Genomic DNA, 18892 nt, shown 5'->3' with positions numbered 1-18892 from the left:
AATAGACTATTTTATTCTTACACAAAGTACCCAGTAATTCTTGTAGAATTGGAAACCCTACCTTCAGGCCCTAAATCAAATATAATTTTTTCCAAGACACCTTTTCTAACAAATCTAGCTGATATTAATCTCCTCTTATCTCCTTTCCATACCTTTTCTTCTTCTTACTATGCATTTGATGCTTGATTACATTAAAATAAGCTATGATTATACACTCATATAATTTTTTAAATGTTTGTAAATTACTTCTTTCTCCAGCTAAGGGCAGGATCCATGAAATATTTTTTGTCATGTGTTAATGGAATATATTCTTTATAGAGCATACCAAATTGAGCATATATTGAATGTTTAACCAAGTACTAACTAAATGAATAAAATGAATCTAAGAACGGTTTTTAAGAAATACTAATATTCTTGTCATAGTAAATGGACAAGCACGAGAACTTGATCTTATTGGAACGTTGTATGAAAAGTAAAATCCTAAAATCAAGAAAGGTAGCAATGGACCTAACCAGAATTTTTTTATTATAATGTGCTGCATCCTATAATGTGAAAATTCCTCAATAAATTTGTCAGTAAATATAACAGCCCAACAACACTCACAAAGTTGATTAACTCTTCTGTTATTCATTAGAATTATGACAGATGACATTAAGTTAACATGTTTTAGCATATAGCAGGTGTCAGAACTGTGTTCGGTGCAATTCATGTTTTAATTCCTGTAATTCCCATAATAACTTTATTAAATAAATAATATTATTATATTCACATGCCAAATGGTGAAGCTGAAGTTTAATCCTAGGCAGTTTGGTTCTGAACTTAATGGCTAATGATTATCAAGCTAAGCTAGTATCTCAGATGTGGTGATTGATATTTTTCAATAAAATTATACAAGCCTAAACGGATGAAGAATTCTAACAAGCATTTAAAAAATAAATTGAGTAAATTAATGCCAGTCATATACAGAAACAATGAGGAATTTTTAACACCATATTCTACATTAACTGAAACTTAGTAAAGATATGCTGTGCAATTCAACATTCTGTAAACTAAATAGGACAAGGAGAATCTTGGTTAATTTGGATGGGAACTTGAAGGATAGATTAAATATAAAAAATATGCATCCTTCAATAAAGATGGGCAAATGAAAGAGCAAATTCTTTCATTATTTACTTAAACCAAGTATTCTGTCAATAATGTTATATGCTAAGAGTAGTGTATTTAGGGGGAGAGAGGTAGAGATAGATGTAGAAGTAGAAATATATACAGACAAAGGGAAGGTAGAAAAGAGAGGGGACAGGAAGAAACTTTTTGATTTCTTGCTTTTATAGTTTCGAACTTCAAAAACAGTATTTATACAGAGATTGACTAAAGTCTTAAGTTATGGAATGCCCTCTCAGTAGCAATAATCATTATATAAAAATATGAAGACAATAGCTAGACCATAGAAACAATATACACGGACATAGCCACACATAATACATAGTAATTCCTTTTATATCCATGAGTCTAACAAAATCTTACACAATAATCAATTCATGATTTTATTAAGCATATGCATGTGACACAAATTTTGGAAAGATTTTCACAAAATAAAAGCTGAGGTTACTGCTTTAATTTCTAATTAAGTTTTAACCAAGAATTTACATATGCATCATCAAAACTATGGTTTAAAATGAAAGGCTGACAATTGAGATAATAGATTCTTTAAAGCTCTTTTGTTAACTGTTATTTGTGTTACGTAAAATGTTTATTTTAGTTTTTTCTAGTGCAATATAAATAAGAAATATGCTGTATGGTAATCTCTCTAGGTCAGGTACAAAGTCTAGGAAAATTCAATTTTTAATGTGCAAAGAAGGAATGTTCTTTATCATTTTGAAATTGGCTTTTGAAAATGTTTTCAATGGCGAGCAGACTTGAATATACGGATTGCAGGTCCTGCATATCTTAAACTTAGGCTTAATAAACTTATATAATAAACTTAATAAAACAATAAGACAATGTATACTTTTCCATTTATTATTATGTAAGAATAAGCAAAATAAAACACAAGTTCCATTTTCTTATCTAAGGACAGAAAATACCAATGCGTCCTTGGATCTGTGTTTGTAATAAAGGAAGAATAGCCTGACTAGACTTTTTTTTTTTTTATTTCCCAACATTTAAAAATATGTTTGTGTGCAATGGCGGCACCTCGGCTTCTGGAATGATTTTTACTTTTCTAAAAGTCTGAACTAATCAATTCAGTTCACATCAGTATATATGTACTTATATGAGGTCATATGTCTATGCCTATCTATTCAGAATACAATGTTCATCAGGCTCTGAGGATAAACTTCAACTTTAATTAGACTTGCCTGGTTCTCATGAAGCCCATAATCTACTGTTGGACACCTAAATATTTTCGGCCTCTAGGGTCTGAGGCGCCACAGGAAGGCTGCTCCAGCAGGTCCTGGGCAAAGTTGCTTCCTGGCCTAGACGCCAAGTTGGCAAGGATATATTGCTGGCAAACACAGATTAGTCAGAATAAAGTCGCCACAGACTCAACCAAGCAAAACATAAATGGCTCTTTCAGCACAAGCCCCAAAGGAGGGATGTTACTACGCCCAGCAACCCAATATACTTTTCCTAGGATCCCCAAACCCACGTTTTCTGACGCTTTCCGTTTCTTGTGGCCCAGAATTGACGCCTGAGTTGGCGGCAACACAGGTGTCTACTCACGTAAGCCTCCCCTCCCATCTTTCTCCTATCTCCTCCACCCACTAGTCCAAGAGCAACTTTTTAATTTGTTGGGGAGGTGTGTCACAGGATGACGAGAAGGTGAGAGAAGGCGCACTACCAACACGCGGAGCTCCCTGCGTGCACGTGATGAAAAAAAGGCGGGCGCGGGGACCAGCCGGGTGGTGGCGAGAGGATTCAGGATCATCTGGTAGGGGGAGACAGGAGGCGGGGCCGCGTGTGCCAGTCCTAGAGCTAGCAGCTTCTGCGCGTCGGGAGAGCTCACCAGCGTCCCAGCCTGTTGGCCAACAGCCACCCCACAGGCGAAAACCTTGGTTCCTGGTCTCTGACTCTTGCCCAGATTGCGAGCGCGTGGCACCAAGCGCGTCCTCATCCATGTCCCGGCTGGGTGAGCTAGAGGTGCTCGAAACCCGGGGCGTGTGATGAGAGGCTGAGGGCGCGGCGGCCCCTGTCGTGTCCCGCTGAACCAGGCGCGGGAGGACCGGGAGCGCTCCAGCTCGGCTCGCGGCGCGCGGGGCGGGGCGCGGCTGGGGGGCCCCGGCCACACGAGGGGAGCTGCCGAGGAGCAGGCGCGCTGCGGCCCCTAGAGAGGGCACGGTTAAAGTATTGCCATCAACTGTGAGCCCCGAGAGCCCGTCTAAAGCCCACACGCGAACTCTGCAGCCTCCCTCACGCCCCCGTGCCACCAAAGGCGGCGACACCTGATCCAGCTCACAAACACGGGTCCCTTCGGTCCCGGATACGATTACGCTGCACAGGCACACTCAAACTCACGCGCAGCAGCCTAGGGAAGAGGTAAGAGGAGGGACTTCAGCGTTCCAGCAGGGGAACGGGGGCGGGCGGAGGAGAGGAGCGTTGTTGGCTCCCTGAGGTAAGTGCCCGGCAACTCCCAGCGATCCAGAGGCAGGGGATAGGAATCGGAAAGTGCGGATGGGGAGTTAGGAATGGGTAGTGGATGTGGGGGTAGGGTAAAGGAGATATTTCCAGGCTGCCCCCAGGGGCGCCCTCAGTCTCTTCGCTCCCGGCGGCACCGGTTCGAGGGTCCTCTGGCGTTCTCGTGCGCTAGAGGAGGGTGGGGATAATAGGGCGCGGATCCAGCCCAGGACCTTGTACTTGACCCAGGAGGGATGGGCACGGAGGATCTTCTGGGCAGGAGTGCGGGACTAGGTGCTTCGGGACCTCTCCAACTCTCCTTTACTCCGTTTTTCCCCTAAGGGGAACTTGAGCAGGCGCTATTGGGGGTTGGGGGTGGGAAATGTCTCGGGCAGTACACACAGGCGGGGACCTTTCTGCGACCGCCAGTGTCCGCATGCCCGTGCGACCCCAGAAGTGGACTAAGGTGGCTGGGTCGTCTTGCATTTGAGAAGCTTGTGCGTGCGTGCGTGCGTGTGTGTGTGTGTGTTGCGGGGGTGGGGAGGTTAAAGAAGAGGCGAGCGGGTTAAAGAGGAGGTGAGCGGCGGCGAGAGGATGGAGAGAAGGACGCGCTGTAATTGGAGAAGGGCGCCTTCCATGGGCTGGAGGAGCGACGAGGGGCCCAGGGATGTGTGGTTTGGAGTTGTAGGAGGCAAACCGCATGCATCGAAGAGAGCCAGCATTTGCTGTGCGTCCGGGCAAAAGGATGAGGTGGCGGGATCGGGTACCTAAACAGTACGTGCCAACTCACTGGCTTAATTGTGGTTTTATAAAGTTGGGTATGGTGAACATGGCACCATGCAGCCGTTTCTGAGGGTTCCCATCACCTTTTAGCACACCAGAGGGCAGGGAGGAGAGAAGATGGAGAATTCCTCAGAGTCCCAGAAACTAATGCAGAAAGCATTTTCAGCAGTGGGAGGGAGTATCACAAAGAGACGGGTGAGTGGTATTTCCAAATCAGGCATTTTACCTGGAGAGACACCTTTATTATGGGCGAGTGTTAGCCATGGAGACAGCTTTTATTTCAGGTAGGTTGTTGGAAAAGGTTAAGAAAAAAAACCCAAACTACTCAAAATATTTTTAGTGCCCTTAGGCTGTCACCTTGTACAAGGAGTCTTTCAAGATTAATGACATGAATGTGTGGCAGTTTGGCGAGATGCCAAGTGTGCTGTTATTTCTATTTCTGATAATTTAAAGTTACAAAAAAATGAAGTATGCCATTCAGAAAAGTCATACTTCATCCTCTTACATCCCCTGGGGTCAAGGAAATGACTATCATTTGCAGGAAAGATAGGAAGTGATTAAACTTGATATTTTATTGTATGAGAAAATTTGTCCCCAGGGAATTTTTAAATTGAAAGGAATACAAAACTTTGTGTTAGTTGAAGTAAATCTGAGCCTGCAGACTGTTTTTTTTTTCTGTAGAAACTATCTCTTGATAGTTTGAAATTTTGCTTTGAGAATGTGTCTTTGTTCAACAACTATTTTTGATAGTGCTAAAGGGAAATACTCTAGTATTGTATTATTTACCTACAACTAATAAGATTAAGTTAATATCTAGTGTTGTATCATAGGAGTGTTTTTGTTTGTTTGATTTTTTGTTTGTTTTGGTACCAGGGATTGAACCCAGGGGCACTTAACCACTGAGCAAACATCCCCACCCCTTTTTAATTTTTTATTTTGAGAAAGGGTCACACTAAGTTTCATAGGGCAATGCTTAAACACTCTGATACACTGGAGTGCCTTGACATTCTGTAAAAAAGCTTGGAACTCTAATTGGAGCTTGACCATAACTGAGCTCTGGATAATACTACTGTAGAGATTTTAACTTTTTCTAAATCTAATATTTCCAGAGTTTTATGCTTTTACTTACGTTTGCTGCACTTGTAAGAATAAACAAATACAGAAAATGCATTTATAATAAAACTTATTTTTGTAAAATTTATTTTTTGAATTAAAATATTGACAATTCACATTTATCAGTAATTTAATTTAAATGAAAACATTCCAAGGTACCCATGGACAACTATCAGTTTAATTACCATTTAAATATTTCTGCAATATCCATCAAATTCATTTTCAAACTTATTGTGTTCCTGTTTATCAAGTAATTGATAATTGATTTGTTGATGTTTTACACTGGATTTCCAAGGTATATTGGGAAATTGCCAAGATTCACCCAGAGATTGAGAACTTTTGATTGTTTATGCAGTGTATAATACCTCAATTATTTGATGTCATCTACATTGATGCTTATCTTATAAGCACTAGTAAGCACATTTTCTAGATAGCTTACTTCTCACACCATTAATTACTGAAAATTAAAAAAATAGCCATTAAATCAAATAAGCAAGTACTAAATGTTAATCTATTCTTGGATAATATTGGGTATGTCATTTTGTGGTGCTGGTTGTGTTTTCTTTATGAGCATGAATTCATAAAGAATTGAATAGTGCTATTGGTCGAGGTGTATAGAGCTGTTTTTGTTTATAGTGGATAGTCTGCCTGCAGGATTGAAATACTAGAATGGAGACAGAAGTACCATTCTTCTTTTTATGGTTTTCTGGGTCCTCTTTCTGTTATCAGCTATCACTTTCTACTGCTGTCAGGCTGTGAGCGGGCCCTGCTGCTATATTATCTGTTGTCTTTTTTTTTTTTTGCCATGAAATGATGTGGGCAGTTGCCTGAGTATAAAGCCTCTGGACTTTGTGACAGATACTTTCACATGCTTTATTTCTCTGCTAGCTAGTGAGCTGAATGGTTGAGGTTCCCAGAAGGGTGGCTTTTATATTCAAGATTTTAATGTGTTTTCAATAGAAATTCCTTTTTGTGTGTGAGGTTATTAGAAGAATATCCTAATTGTAGACAGTTCAGTTGTCTAGAAAACTCTTTGCTTTTCTGAGAAATTTAAGCAGCCCTTAAAAAAAGTCTGATTGTCTTTTTTTTCCTTTTAGAAATATGTATACTATATTTTATATGCTTCTTTCAGTCATTGAAAGTCATTAGCCCCATGTGGTATGGTTAATATCTCCCTGCCCTGGAAGCTATGCAGAAGTGTGTTTTGATAATCCTGTTACCCATACTGGCATTTTGCATATCTGTCTAAGGAGGAGCTACAAAATCAAATCCATTTGAATGATGTAGTGTAATTTAGTCTTGAACAGGGTGATAATATTATCTTAATCTGATGCATTTCACAAGCATTCATTCTTTGCTCCAACAAATGTTTATTAAAAAGCATACTGTGTAACCAAACGGGGGTGACACAAACGTGTAATCCCAGGAACTCAGGAGGCTGGGGCAGGAGAATTGAAAGTTCAAAGCCAACCTCAGCAATTTAAGGATGCGCTAAGCAACTTGGCAAGATCCTGAATCAAAAAAAAAAAAAAAGGTTGGGGGCACTGGGGATGTCTTTCAATGGTAAAGTACCCTGGTACCAAAAAAAAAAAAAAAAAAAAAAAAAAAAAATTCTGGTACTATGTGCCAGACTCTGTGCCCTGGAGATGTTAAGAGCCCAGGAAGGTTCTGGGTTTAAAGGGTGGGTAGATAGGAAAAAAGTTAGCTTCAATATGAAGCGCTGTGGCCAGTTGTTCATGGCAGCAGAAGACCCAAAAGGTTTCCTAGAAGATGACATAAAAGATGAATCAGTGTAGGCAGGAGTAGTATCACAAGGGGCTGTTTGTCACCCTCAGAAGTGTGGACCGTTTTCTGCTTAGGGTTGTTTTAAACAAGGTTATAATATGTTGAGATGTCAGTTCTTACAGCATCTAGAAGAGTGAATCTGAGGAGTGTAAGATAGGAATATCAGTTTAGAAGGTATTGAGGTGAATGTGGTAAGAAATATCACACCAAAAGCTTACTAATTGGATGAGGAAAAGGACTTGGTCACAAAGATATTCTAGTGATAGAGTCTCTAGAATTGTGATTGATTAGATGGGGGAAGTGGGGTGTCATAGGAGGATGGGATAAGAATCTTAAAGGAATGGCACATTTGAGGAGCAAGGGCAATAGAGTTAGATTTTGGACATGTAGAATATGAAATTCTTCTAGAAAATCCAACTGGTGATATGTGTCTAAGGAATCATTTCACAATTGTGAGCAGAGAGGTCCTGGGCTAGACAGTAGGTAGATAAAAGATGGATGATTGATGGAAGGATGGATGAATGGACTTATTTAGCAATATGTAGCACATATGTAATTGAAAACAATGAAAATTGATAGATTTTCCAGGGTAAGTACCAGGAGTTAAGACTATAAAGACCTGAGCAGATCCTGAAATTTGAGAGCTGGGTAGGTAAATAGGAAGCAGCAAAGAATGAGAAGATAATAAGAGAGGCAAGAGTGAGAATTAGGGGGAAACAGATTTTAAATAATTGAAGAAGGAAAGAATTTCAAGAAGAGTTCAGGTACTAAAAAGAGCAGTATTAAACAGTCCTGGTTCTGCCCCCAAATAGATTTGTTACCTTGGGCTTACAATTTAGTATCTTTTCCTCCTTATCTACAAAATGTGGATCATTACTTACTTAGTCATAGGGCTACTGAGAGGATCAATGAGAGAGTCTATCAAGCACACTGTCCAGAGGTTCGTGGTTTGTGTTCATAAATGTGAGATGTTTTTATGAAAGCAGGTTTTGGATTTTTAGTTAGGGAGCCCGTAGTAACTTTTGCTTTAAAAAAATGCTAGCTGTCAGGGTTCAGGAAGAGTGATTGAAAAGAGATTTTTGATGAAAACTTGATCCTATCTATAACCTTTTGGGTTAGAAGCCAGTAGACTAACAGCAATTGAACATTTTGAAAAGAAAACAAGGTCCTTATAAGAGAGAGAAAATAAATAAGGTCCTTGTAGAGAGAGTGGGAATTGCCTCCAGGGCTCTAGAGACATGGTGGGTTTCTGGAAGAAGACTCCACCAGCTTGGAAGGATTATTTTTTAAAGGGACCTGAATATTGAATAGTAGAAATTTTAAGCATCTTGTTTAAAGTATTCTTGGTGTTTTAAGTGCTCTAGGTCCTTAGATAATCTAATAAGGACATTGATTATTAATTTTAATGGATCAGAAAACGAAAGCAAAACAAAAGTACAAGACAGATGTTATCAAAACTTAACAAACTATAATTCAATATTGAATGATTCAGAAAATGCTTCCATATCTTACAACGTCTTAAAATTGACATTGTGAAAAGCAGTGATTAATGGGTGTAATAGAGGAAGTACTGATTCATAGAGATTTATTTGCTTCTTTTTTTTGATGGAGTCTACTTTAATAATATTTCATTATACCTTGTTTTAATCTTAGGATTTTCTCTATTTTGATGAAGCAATACTTTATATAAGTGACATACATCACAATGAGATTTCTATTTTCATATGCACATGAATATTTTACCCTGTAGTTAGTTGGTATTTTGAGAAAATGTTTACATCTATGAGCTGGTTTGTATATCAGCCAATAATTGAACACAGTGCATATTGGTTACAAATTGGTTGTAAGACATAATGACGATTAATTGGTTATGTTTTAATTCAAGTTAGTATTCTGTCTCAGTACATCCCATTGTTATTTATTGCTTATCATTTGTTTATATAGTACTTAGAGTAGTACATAGCTTTAGGAAACCCAATAAGTATTTGTCGAGTTAATGGAATTTGTTGTTCTATATTTTTAAGGTGACTTGCAGTCTTGATGTATGTGTCTTTATATTTGATCGTTTTCTTTACCTGAAATTCTCCAGCCATACTTTTGTTATCAGCAACTCTTCATGCTGCAGTGGAGTTTTGGTGCTTTATTTCCACCATGCTTACTACCTCACTACGTATGGTCCTCTTATTTGGAATTTGTAGCGATCCTGGAGGTGATTTTCAGTTTAGGATTTCTTCCAGTTCCATGGTGTATATGCATCAGTTCACTTGTTGACTATATATTGCCATGTTCAGCCCTGCCTTACAGAGATAAAAATACCATGAAGTCAGAATTCACCTAGTCAGGAGTCCCACACTTAGGTAAGCACATAGGAGTGTATAGCCAGTATAAAAATGGTAGTTTGGGATTTCCGAATGGTGGGTTATCTGAGCAGCCTAGGTCAGTTCCTATTTACAGTTTGGAAGTGTATGTAAGTTTTAAAACATTTAACTTAGGTGGGAAGAATGTATCGTATGAATATTGTAGAGACACTGTGTTTTGCTTATAGCTTTTTGCTATTTATCTGAATTTTAATGAATAATAATCAACATTGGCTTTATTTTAAAGGTATAGTCAGTTTCCACTGACTTGATGTACATAAGTCTGCAAGTATTTCTGTTCACTAAAAAAAAAAAAATTACACTTAGATCTAACTGATTTCTTGGGCACAGTGTCACACGCTTGGTAATTCTATGACTGTAGAGACTAAGACTATAGAGACTAGGAGGATTGCAAGTTCAAGGTCAGCTTCAGCAATTTAGTGAGATGCTGTGTCAAAATAAAAAAGAAAGAGGAGTGGAGATATAGCCCTGTGGTAAAGCACTCCTAGTTTCAATCTCCAGTGCCAAGAAAAAGAAGAAGGAAAATACAAAACAAAACAAAAAATGGATTTGTTAAATTTTTGCTTGATTTAGGAATAATTACATGATATGTGTAGAACTAATTTATACTTTCCAATTGTCTTGAAAAAAATTAATACTTGAAATATTTTCAAGATGCCAAGTCATAATTTTTTAGTTAGTATATTAGTTACAACTTGCTTTAATAAGCTGTGCCTATGGGACTAATTTTATTCCATGTGAGGTTTTAAGTTTAAATAATACATGCCCTTATGTTAAGAAAGTACAATCATTTATACAAATAGTTGGGTGGGCTCCGTAGCTGTACACCTGTAATCTCAGATGCTTTGGAGGCTGAGGCTGGAGGATCGCTAGTTCAAAGCCAGCTTGGTCAACTTAGCAACTCAGTCAGATCTTGTCTCTAAAAATACAAATAAAAACACACACACAAACACACACAGACAAAAGGGCTAGGTATGTGGCTCAGGTTAAGTGTCCCTGGGTTCAATACCTGTAACAAAAGAAAAAAAAAAGTTGTATATACTATAATGTTTCTGAAAAGTTGTAGAGAATTCAGTTTATATAAATAGGATCATAATTTTAAATTTTCAAAACACCTGAAGAAAATAGATCAAATACTTACCCCTTTTAAGATATAGGTGGTAGGCCAAGTGTGGTGGAACATGCCTATAATCCTGGTGACTTAGGGGGCTTTGGTGGGAGAATTTCTAGATTAACCAGCCTCAGCAACATAGACCCAAAGTCAATAGATAAATAAATAAATAGGGCTGAGGATGTTGCTCAGTAGTTAAAAACCCCTGGGTTTGATCCCCAGTAACAAAGTAAATAATTAAATACAGGTGAGCGTTTATAGATGTTTGTTAATCTTTTCTGCATGTTAGATATATTTTCCAGTTAAAATATGTGGATAGTGATTTTAAAGCATATTTTAAATATACCCAAGAACTTTGCTATGTAAAGCAATATGAAAGTAAATCTTTCCAAAGAATCCTATTTAGCTGAGCATAGTGATGCATGTTTGTAATTCGTAGCCTGTTCAGCGACTGAGACAGGAGGATCACAAGTTCAAGGACAGTCTCAGTAATTTAGGGAGACCCTGGCTCAAAATAAAAAAAAAATAAATAAATAAAAAAGAAGCCTTAATCCCTTGTACTAGGAAAAAAAATCCTATTTTGATTAATCTGTTTTGAAAATTCAAATTTTTACTCTGTTTAAGCCAACACCCACACACTCCCCCCCACCCCCACACACCATGACAAGAAGAATCATGGGCACCTGTATAATTACATTTTGGATATAGTCTCATTCATCATATTTTTAAAAACGTCACTTAAACACTTTATCTGATTCTACCTCATTCTCATCATAATATTCATAATTTAGAAGAGGAAGTCTTAAAAGCTTTTTTTAAAAATTTTTTTATTATCACTAATGGCACAACCTGTGCTATTACCTTACTGCTTTGAAAGCGCTCGAAGAGGGCAGTCAGAATGCAGCCTTCTTGATGAAGAAAGCCCTTGTGCTTTACATAGTTTTTGCATTTGTGCTGCTGTTCCTCTTGTCCAGTTGCTCTCAAAGAACCAATCAGGAGAGCAGGGCCTGAAGGAAACTTGTCCAACAGGTTTGCCTGTCCATTTGACAAGGCGAAATAGGGAAAGTTATGGATTAGGTCAAGGGTGAAAACATTTTAAGGAATATTAATGCCATTTTTGAAAATACGTTGTGGCTGTTTGTGAAAATGTGTCTTAACGGAGATAAATGAGAATAAGGAAAACTGGAAGGGGAAGGAAGAAAGGGAATAAGAGTTTGGTGGGGAGGCAGAAAGGAAATTAACAGTGAAGGGAAAAACAAAATTCAAGAAGGGAAGGTGTTTTAGTGTCGTAGTGGGGCCTTGTTTTAACTGGGTATATCATGCCAGGAAACCATAGTATTGACAGGATGTTATAACAGATACTTCCTCTCATCTGTGGTCTTAAGCATCCAAAATGGGGTACACCATCCCAAATCAGGGCTGGAGTGTATATACTACAAATTTTGGTGGGAAAATGTAGTTAGCTTCTCTGACACTAATTTCATCTCAGAAATACTCATTTCCTTTAAATCATAATAAAATGTTATATTCATGCAGATTTTTTTTTTCAGTTTGCAAATCTCAGTAATGTACATTGTGTGTTCTTATCCTCATTCTTCCCCTGAGCACTGTCCAGTAGTAGGTGTTAGCATTTTACAGACCCTGACATGGGCCACTGAGTTATTAAGTCATTTCCTGAGGTCTCCAGGACATGCCTGGGGGATTTAGTGTTAGGACCTAGGCTTCTTGATTAGAGCCCTGTGCTTGAGGTGCAGCTCAACTGCTGCCTCATTTTCTGGAATGTGAAGACCTTGACCTCACTGAAGTTACCTGTAGGTAACAGCTCTTCAGTCTGGTCCATCCTCTCACTCTTTTCTTACTTGAGATAAAGGGAAAGGTGTTTTAGTGTCATAATCCTCCCCCTAAACCCAGAAGGAAAAGCTTTGCCAAGTGGTCACACTCCACTAAAACTCAGGAGACAGTGTGGCAAAGGAAAAACAGGTTTTATTCAAAGCCGTCTCTGAGGAAGACAGAGGACTTTTTGTTTTAAAGCTCCATCTTCAGGGGGAAGGGGACTCAGGTGCTGAAAACTTGTGAAGGGGAAGGGAGTAGATTGGGACCCAAGGCAGGAATTTCACAAGGTTCACCCTTTTCCAAGACATTCTGGCCTTCCTGATCTTCAGGTCTCAGTTGTCTCCTTATCCTATCAAAGAGAACCTCAACCTCCAGCATCTGCATCTTCTTTTTAGATAAACTTGTTACCTTTTGATCTGAGGGAAGATGCATTGTGGAGGTCTTTCTTTAGAACTGAGACTATCCTGTCAAAGATGGAAGAGTAGTTTAGGGAATGGTCGCTGGGGAGGAGGCTGGTAAACTTTTGTTAAACTAATGCTTCCTCAGCCAGGCCCAGGGGCACAGGCCTGTAACACCTGTAACAAACTGTGCACAGGCACAGTTTGTGAGGCTGAGGCAGAAGGATTGCAAGTTGCAAGTTCAAGGCTTGTTAATCTTTTCTGCATGTTAGATATATTTTCCAGCAACTAAGTGAGGCCTTAAGCAATTTAGTAAGACTCTGCCTCAAAAAAATAAATAAAAAGTCCTGGGATTGTGGCTCAGTGGTAAGTGACCTGGCTTCAGTCCCTAAGAACAACAACAACAACAACAAACAAACCTCCTCAAATTGCTGTGCCATCCCCCTGTGCCAGCTGTAACAGTGCTCTTTTCCGGTTGTTCTTCTGCTCTTTCTTGGGCATTTAAAAGAACACCTTTGTCCCTGAGCCTCCACTCTCCTCTCTGTTCTTGCCCTTTAGGTGAGGTTATTCCTGCATCTGGGGTGGGTGTTGATTATAAACAGAGGAGCTACAGGTCTATCTAGCTCTAATTTCTTACCTGCTCTCTCAAAAGCTTCAAACTTAAATTTCCAGGCTCAGGTATGACCTCCCTGTTTGCATCAGTCTTCACGTGACAGATTTGGAGTTATTTTTGAGTTTACCCTCTGCCTTGTTGCTTGCTGCTACCTCTGGTTCTTAATTTGAACACCATCTTCTTCATGAAGAGCTCTTGCCTTTCTTAATCCGGTCCATCTATCATGTGCTCTTTGCACGCAGTCCCTTGTCACTTGACCTTGACTGCATTAGTGCCTTTTTCTCACTATTCCCTTGGCCTTGGATCTTTTCCCATTTGTCTGTTGTCTTTATTGCTGACCAACTTGCCTTTGAGTACCATTTGTCTGTGCCCTTCATTTTCACGTGGGGATCTGCAATCTTTAGCCTGGCCTTCAAAGCTATTATGTATCAGCTGCATTGGGAAGATCACTGCTTATTTATCTTATACCCCCAACAGGGTCAGGGTCACATTTGTCCCTTGGGACATATGCTTCAAGATATTCCCCATCCTGGGCAACTTTTTTTTTTTTTTTAAACTGGGGATCAAATCCAGGGGTGCTTTACCACTTAGCTACATGGCCCCTTTTTTTGTTGTTTTTAAATTTCACTTATATTTTTATTTTTGTGGCAGTAGGTATTGACCTATGGGCACTCTAGCACTGAGCTACAACCCTCTTTATTTTTTTTGTATTGAGACAGGGTCTCTCTAAGTTGCTGAGGGTGTCCTTAAATGGCTGAGTCTGGCTTCAAATGTGCAGTCCTCCTGATTTAGCCTCCCCAGTGGCTGGAATTACAGGCACTGCCTGATTACTCCAAAATGTTTTGACACTCAATTTTCACCTCACACTATTGCCTCCCAGTTTCTTTGACTTTCCTTTGACCTCCACTTTTAGATACTTTGATGGTTGTTTTAACACCTAATTCTGTTTATTCCTTCCTTATAAGGAGAGCCAGAACTCTGAAAGGGTGGAGTTTCCTTCTTTCCGCCCCCCCCCCCATATACCGCCTTGGGCAAACAGTGCTTATCAGAGATAAGATATTCAAACATCATTGAATGATATCTTTAGTTTTTCTCAAGATAGGCAAGGGAAGGTAGGGAAGTCCCCCAGTTTTCTATGTGTATTCTGATGCTTTCTTCATGATTTTTTTTAACCCCCCAATTGAATCATTCACACTTGAAAGGTTCTACTACTTTGATTTTAAATGAAATGTTGTATATATAGGAGCCACATATGTTATCCAGAAACTGCTGCATCATATAGTCACAAGGGAAACATCTGTGGAAAGGTCATGTTCTAGTTCAATGAAATTCTTTATTATACAATCATAATGTTTTCATAGAATTTTCTTTTGAAAATTCTGGGAGGTTTTTTTAAAATTTTTTTTTTAACTGGGGACTTTTAATAGATGAAAGTACAATCATTGCTAATTTTAGGTAGTTCTAATAAAAGGAAATAATGATGGTGATTAAGCATATTTAGTTTTTTGTGTGTGTGTATTTACAGTTGAATGCGCATATACCTGATGTCATAAAATAGTAGTTGGAGTGAAGAGTGATCACCCACAAGGACGATGACTTAGGAAGCTTTCTAACTACCTTGGGCCTATGTCCTATATTTATTTAAATCAATAAATTCAAAGCACCACCCCAGGCACAGTGATATATATATATATATATTCCTTCTCTGGGCTCAGTTCCTCCTCCTTTGGTAATTCTCGAAATTCTTTTGGTTCAGAAAGCCTCCTCTTTCATCTCTCTCCGGGCATAGAAGCAGGAGTGGGAATATAAATAAGAACACATTTTAAGAATTTTCCTCAGCAAAAATCAAAATAAAATAGAAAGAAAAGAAAGGCAGGAAGAAAAAAGAAACAAAATGGGAAAAGTGTCAAAAAGCAATGCTTTTGTGTTATTTGCCAGTTTTAGGTCATTCTTGAAGGTGTGGAGATGTAATTATGCTATTTTGATCAATTAGACTTTGAACATATGCTTTGAAATAAATTTTTTCTTCAGATTTCTTAACTATGCATCATACAGAACTTGCTTCCCATGACTATCCTATTCTCTCTTGCTTTCTTTTTCTCTCCTTGGACCTATCTACACTTCTGCAGGTAATGTTTCTATTTTTCTTAGGGATTCAGAGGCCAGATCCTAGTGATGGGCTTACAGATTGGTGGTGGGGCCAGGGATGTGGATGTGGGTTTAGAGAGCACTGGGATTTGCCCATCACTGAGGTGTGGTTATTTCAAACCATCCCCTATGGAGTTATTCAGTCTCAGTGGGGGCCCTCAATACTTTATGCTTTCTTGAACATTGTATTTTCCAGGAAAAGTATTTTAACTCATTTTAATATTACTTATATGCAAAATTATTCCTATTTGTACCCCTGTTGGCCTTCCCAAAAGGGTGTGGGAGGGGAAATATGAACCAGTAATATCTACAGCGTTTAAGACCTAATTCAGCCAATTCAACAAACAGCCAATTAATAATAAAACTCTTCTGCTTAGAGCGAAAATGCTTTGTGAATTTTTTAAATAGTATAAATATTTAAGGCTTTTTTAGCATAAACATTTAACAAGGTAAACCCATGTGATGGGGCAGGTGGGAGGCTGAGATAGGAGTATGGCAAATTCAAGGCCCTATAAAAGCAAAATGGGCTGGGGATGTAGCTAAGTAGTAAAACACCCCTGAGTTGAGTTCTCAGACACCCCCTCCAAAACAAAAACAACAAAAAAACAAGGTTTAAGAACATCTTTACTAAGACTTTTCTAAGGCTGCTATTTTGATTTATACATTTATTTAATTGATTCCAGAATTCAAGAAAATTTTGAACAATTTTCTGACATGGAAGTGACAACCTTGGGCTATCTTTATAGGGTACAAATGAGAGATCCAGGGTAAGGACCCAGGAAACTTGAGTGCTAGTTTCGACTCTGCCAATGAGTAACTATGAACTAGTTGCATGATGCTAGGCAACCACTCCCTAGAGACTTTGTACCTTTCTAACAAATGAGAAGGTTTATACTCAGTTATATTTAGGCTTTAAATTGTGGCTCTGATTGACTTTTTAAATGGAAATACTTTTTTTAAACATATTTCATATACTCTTATAACAAGCATTAAGGTTCCATGTTTAAGTATATTTACATAATATTTGGAAGACTAATACAACAGCAGTGATGTACCTACACCACTTGCTTCATTATGGTAAATATCTGGTATAATCCTAAATATTAGAAGACACAAAAGTGTACATTTTTACCCATGAGTAAGGGAGCATTAGAGAAATGCATGTGTCTTCTCTAAAACCTTACAAAACCTGGGAATAATATCACTTTGCTTTTTTTTTTTTTTTAATGTAATGGTTTGTAACTGTCTTCTGGTAGTGATTGTACTGGAATTTCATGAGACAAGAGTGGTGGGGTTTTGTTATTTGTTCACCTGTGATGATTTCCAAAGAAACAAATGGGGAATACTTAGAATTCTTTTTTGTTAATGTTCAGCCAGATATTTTTGGCCCCAACATACGTTTGAGACATCATTTGGAAACTTATTTTGTGACCTTAGTAACGTTAATGCAGATCATGTTAAAAATCCATTTAGTCATATTTAAAAAATGGGAATTCTTAATAAACAGAGGATGCAATTCTGTGATCTTTTACAATCTTAGTACATATCTGTAGTCTTAAAAACCTCTGAGTTGTGGTATATTTAGAAAGCAGTTCCCTGTACTTGTGAAGGGGTTTCAGTGTGGGAGGTGAAATTTGATCTGTGTTTCCTCCAGATTCACTTACTGTGTCTCACTAATTAAAATTCCAATAAAAGAGTTAAAGCATTTTAAAACAGAGTGTTTTTTTTTTTTTTTTAAGAAAGCATGTGCCCATCAGAATTTTAAACTTTAGACAATCTTGGTTGTCTGATTTATGAAACTTTTCTCATTTTTTTAAAGATGAGATTAGATTCACAACAAAGTATTTCCATGTTATTTGCTGAATGTTGGTCACATGATGCAAATGCATGCAGATAAGTGGTACCAAGCTGGTTTTTGAGGAACTGCAGAAAAAGAGAGCTACACTATAGGGCACAAACACGTGGATATTAAAACTGGGACTGATAAAAGACTTGAAAGTGTTTTTCTGACACTATGTTTCTACTGAAAAAGAAAATTGCATTTTTGAAATCATAATTTTTTTCATTCTCATTGATTCTTGATCTGGCAGCATTAGCATCACCTAGAAACTCAAAAGTGCAAATTCTTGAGCCCATCTTAAGAATCAGGAACTATGATGACTATATCAACAGTCTGTGTTTTAACAAATCCTCTAGATTTTTGTTTGTTTGTTTTTCCTTTTTTTCAGTACTGAGGATTGAATTTAGGGGCACTCAACCATTTGAGCTATATCCCTAACCCATCCAGTCCACTTACTCCTTTTTTTGGAGACAGGATTTAGCTAAATTGCCCAGGCTGGCCTTGAACTTGAGATTTTCCTGCCTCAGCCTCCCAGAGTTGTTGAAATTACAGAAATGCACCACCACAATGGCCGTTTAGGTGCTTTTGGCCTGTGATACCTTTGAGACTCACTAATCTGTGATACCAAATAGCCAGTCATTTCATTTTCTCATATGATAAAAAATTTCTGATCATTTTGAGGACAAAAGGAAATTTCCACTTAGTACACTTCTTCAAAATACACTTCTGCTTAACATTTCCCACTTTAGTGTTATAGCCTAAATTTAGTGTTATAGCCTAAATTCATGATATTATATTTCTACTTACTAATTGGCTACTTAGGTGGATGCAGGAATTCTTAGCTCCATTAACACACCCACACTCCCCAATCTATTGAAAAATTTAGTTATATTTGTTAATTTTGTATATTTTTGTAAGTGTGGGCTCATAGTTCTCATTTTATAAACATCTGGGGAGCATGTTTTAAAAAGCAAAAATTTCTAAGACCTGAGCCTAATCTCTATAAACTCTGGCTTAATTGAAATCGTTTAGGGGTGGCAGCTTTTCAGGGACCTTTAGCTTTTCAAAGCTCCCCACATGATGATAACATGCATCCAGAGTTGAACTATAGCCATATGTTTCAAGATTGACTCATCTTCCACCTCTCAATGCATTAAAACAACAACAACAACAACAACAAAAACCACAAATATTTATTAGGCCCATTAGGTCCTTCCGTTATTTGAAGCCAATTGCTCTTTGTTTATGTGTGACTAAAAAGTAATTTATTTTCCAGTA

At 38.2% G+C, this 18892-nt stretch overlaps 1 protein-coding gene and 1 long non-coding RNA gene across 4 annotated transcripts in view; one reads left to right on the top strand and one right to left on the bottom strand.

Annotated features, from left to right (window-relative positions):
- The first annotated feature begins 2946 nt into the window (after positions 1-2946).
- The window catches only part of Ugt8 (UDP glycosyltransferase 8), an 80505-nt gene continuing 64559 nt past the window's right edge, over positions 2947-18892 (top strand). The window contains exon 1 of one of the 3 annotated variants that reach the window (XM_046459113.1): positions 2947-3610. The gene's annotated coding sequence lies outside the window, so the exon portion shown is untranslated. Of the gene's footprint in view, positions 3611-4025; positions 4591-18892 lie in introns of those variants that run through there. The other 2 variants (XM_046459112.2, XM_058583740.1) reach the window with 2 other exon arrangements.
- LOC124102643 (uncharacterized) lies at positions 7131-11750 on the bottom strand. The gene is made up of 3 exons (XR_009228137.1): positions 11644-11750; positions 9369-10680; positions 7131-7271 (listed from the first exon to the last, which is right to left on the bottom strand). It is a non-coding gene; the product is annotated as an uncharacterized LOC124102643 (long non-coding RNA).

This window comes from Marmota monax, unplaced genomic scaffold (assembly GCF_021218885.2).
Source record: "Marmota monax isolate L192 unplaced genomic scaffold, Marmota_monax_Labrador192_F-V1.1 WCK01_AAM20220418_F8-fsc00002, whole genome shotgun sequence".
Lineage (NCBI taxonomy): Eukaryota > Metazoa > Chordata > Mammalia > Rodentia > Sciuridae > Marmota > Marmota monax.
Note: the sequence above shows the minus strand (reverse complement) of the source record. Positions and strands in the feature narration are given on the sequence as shown.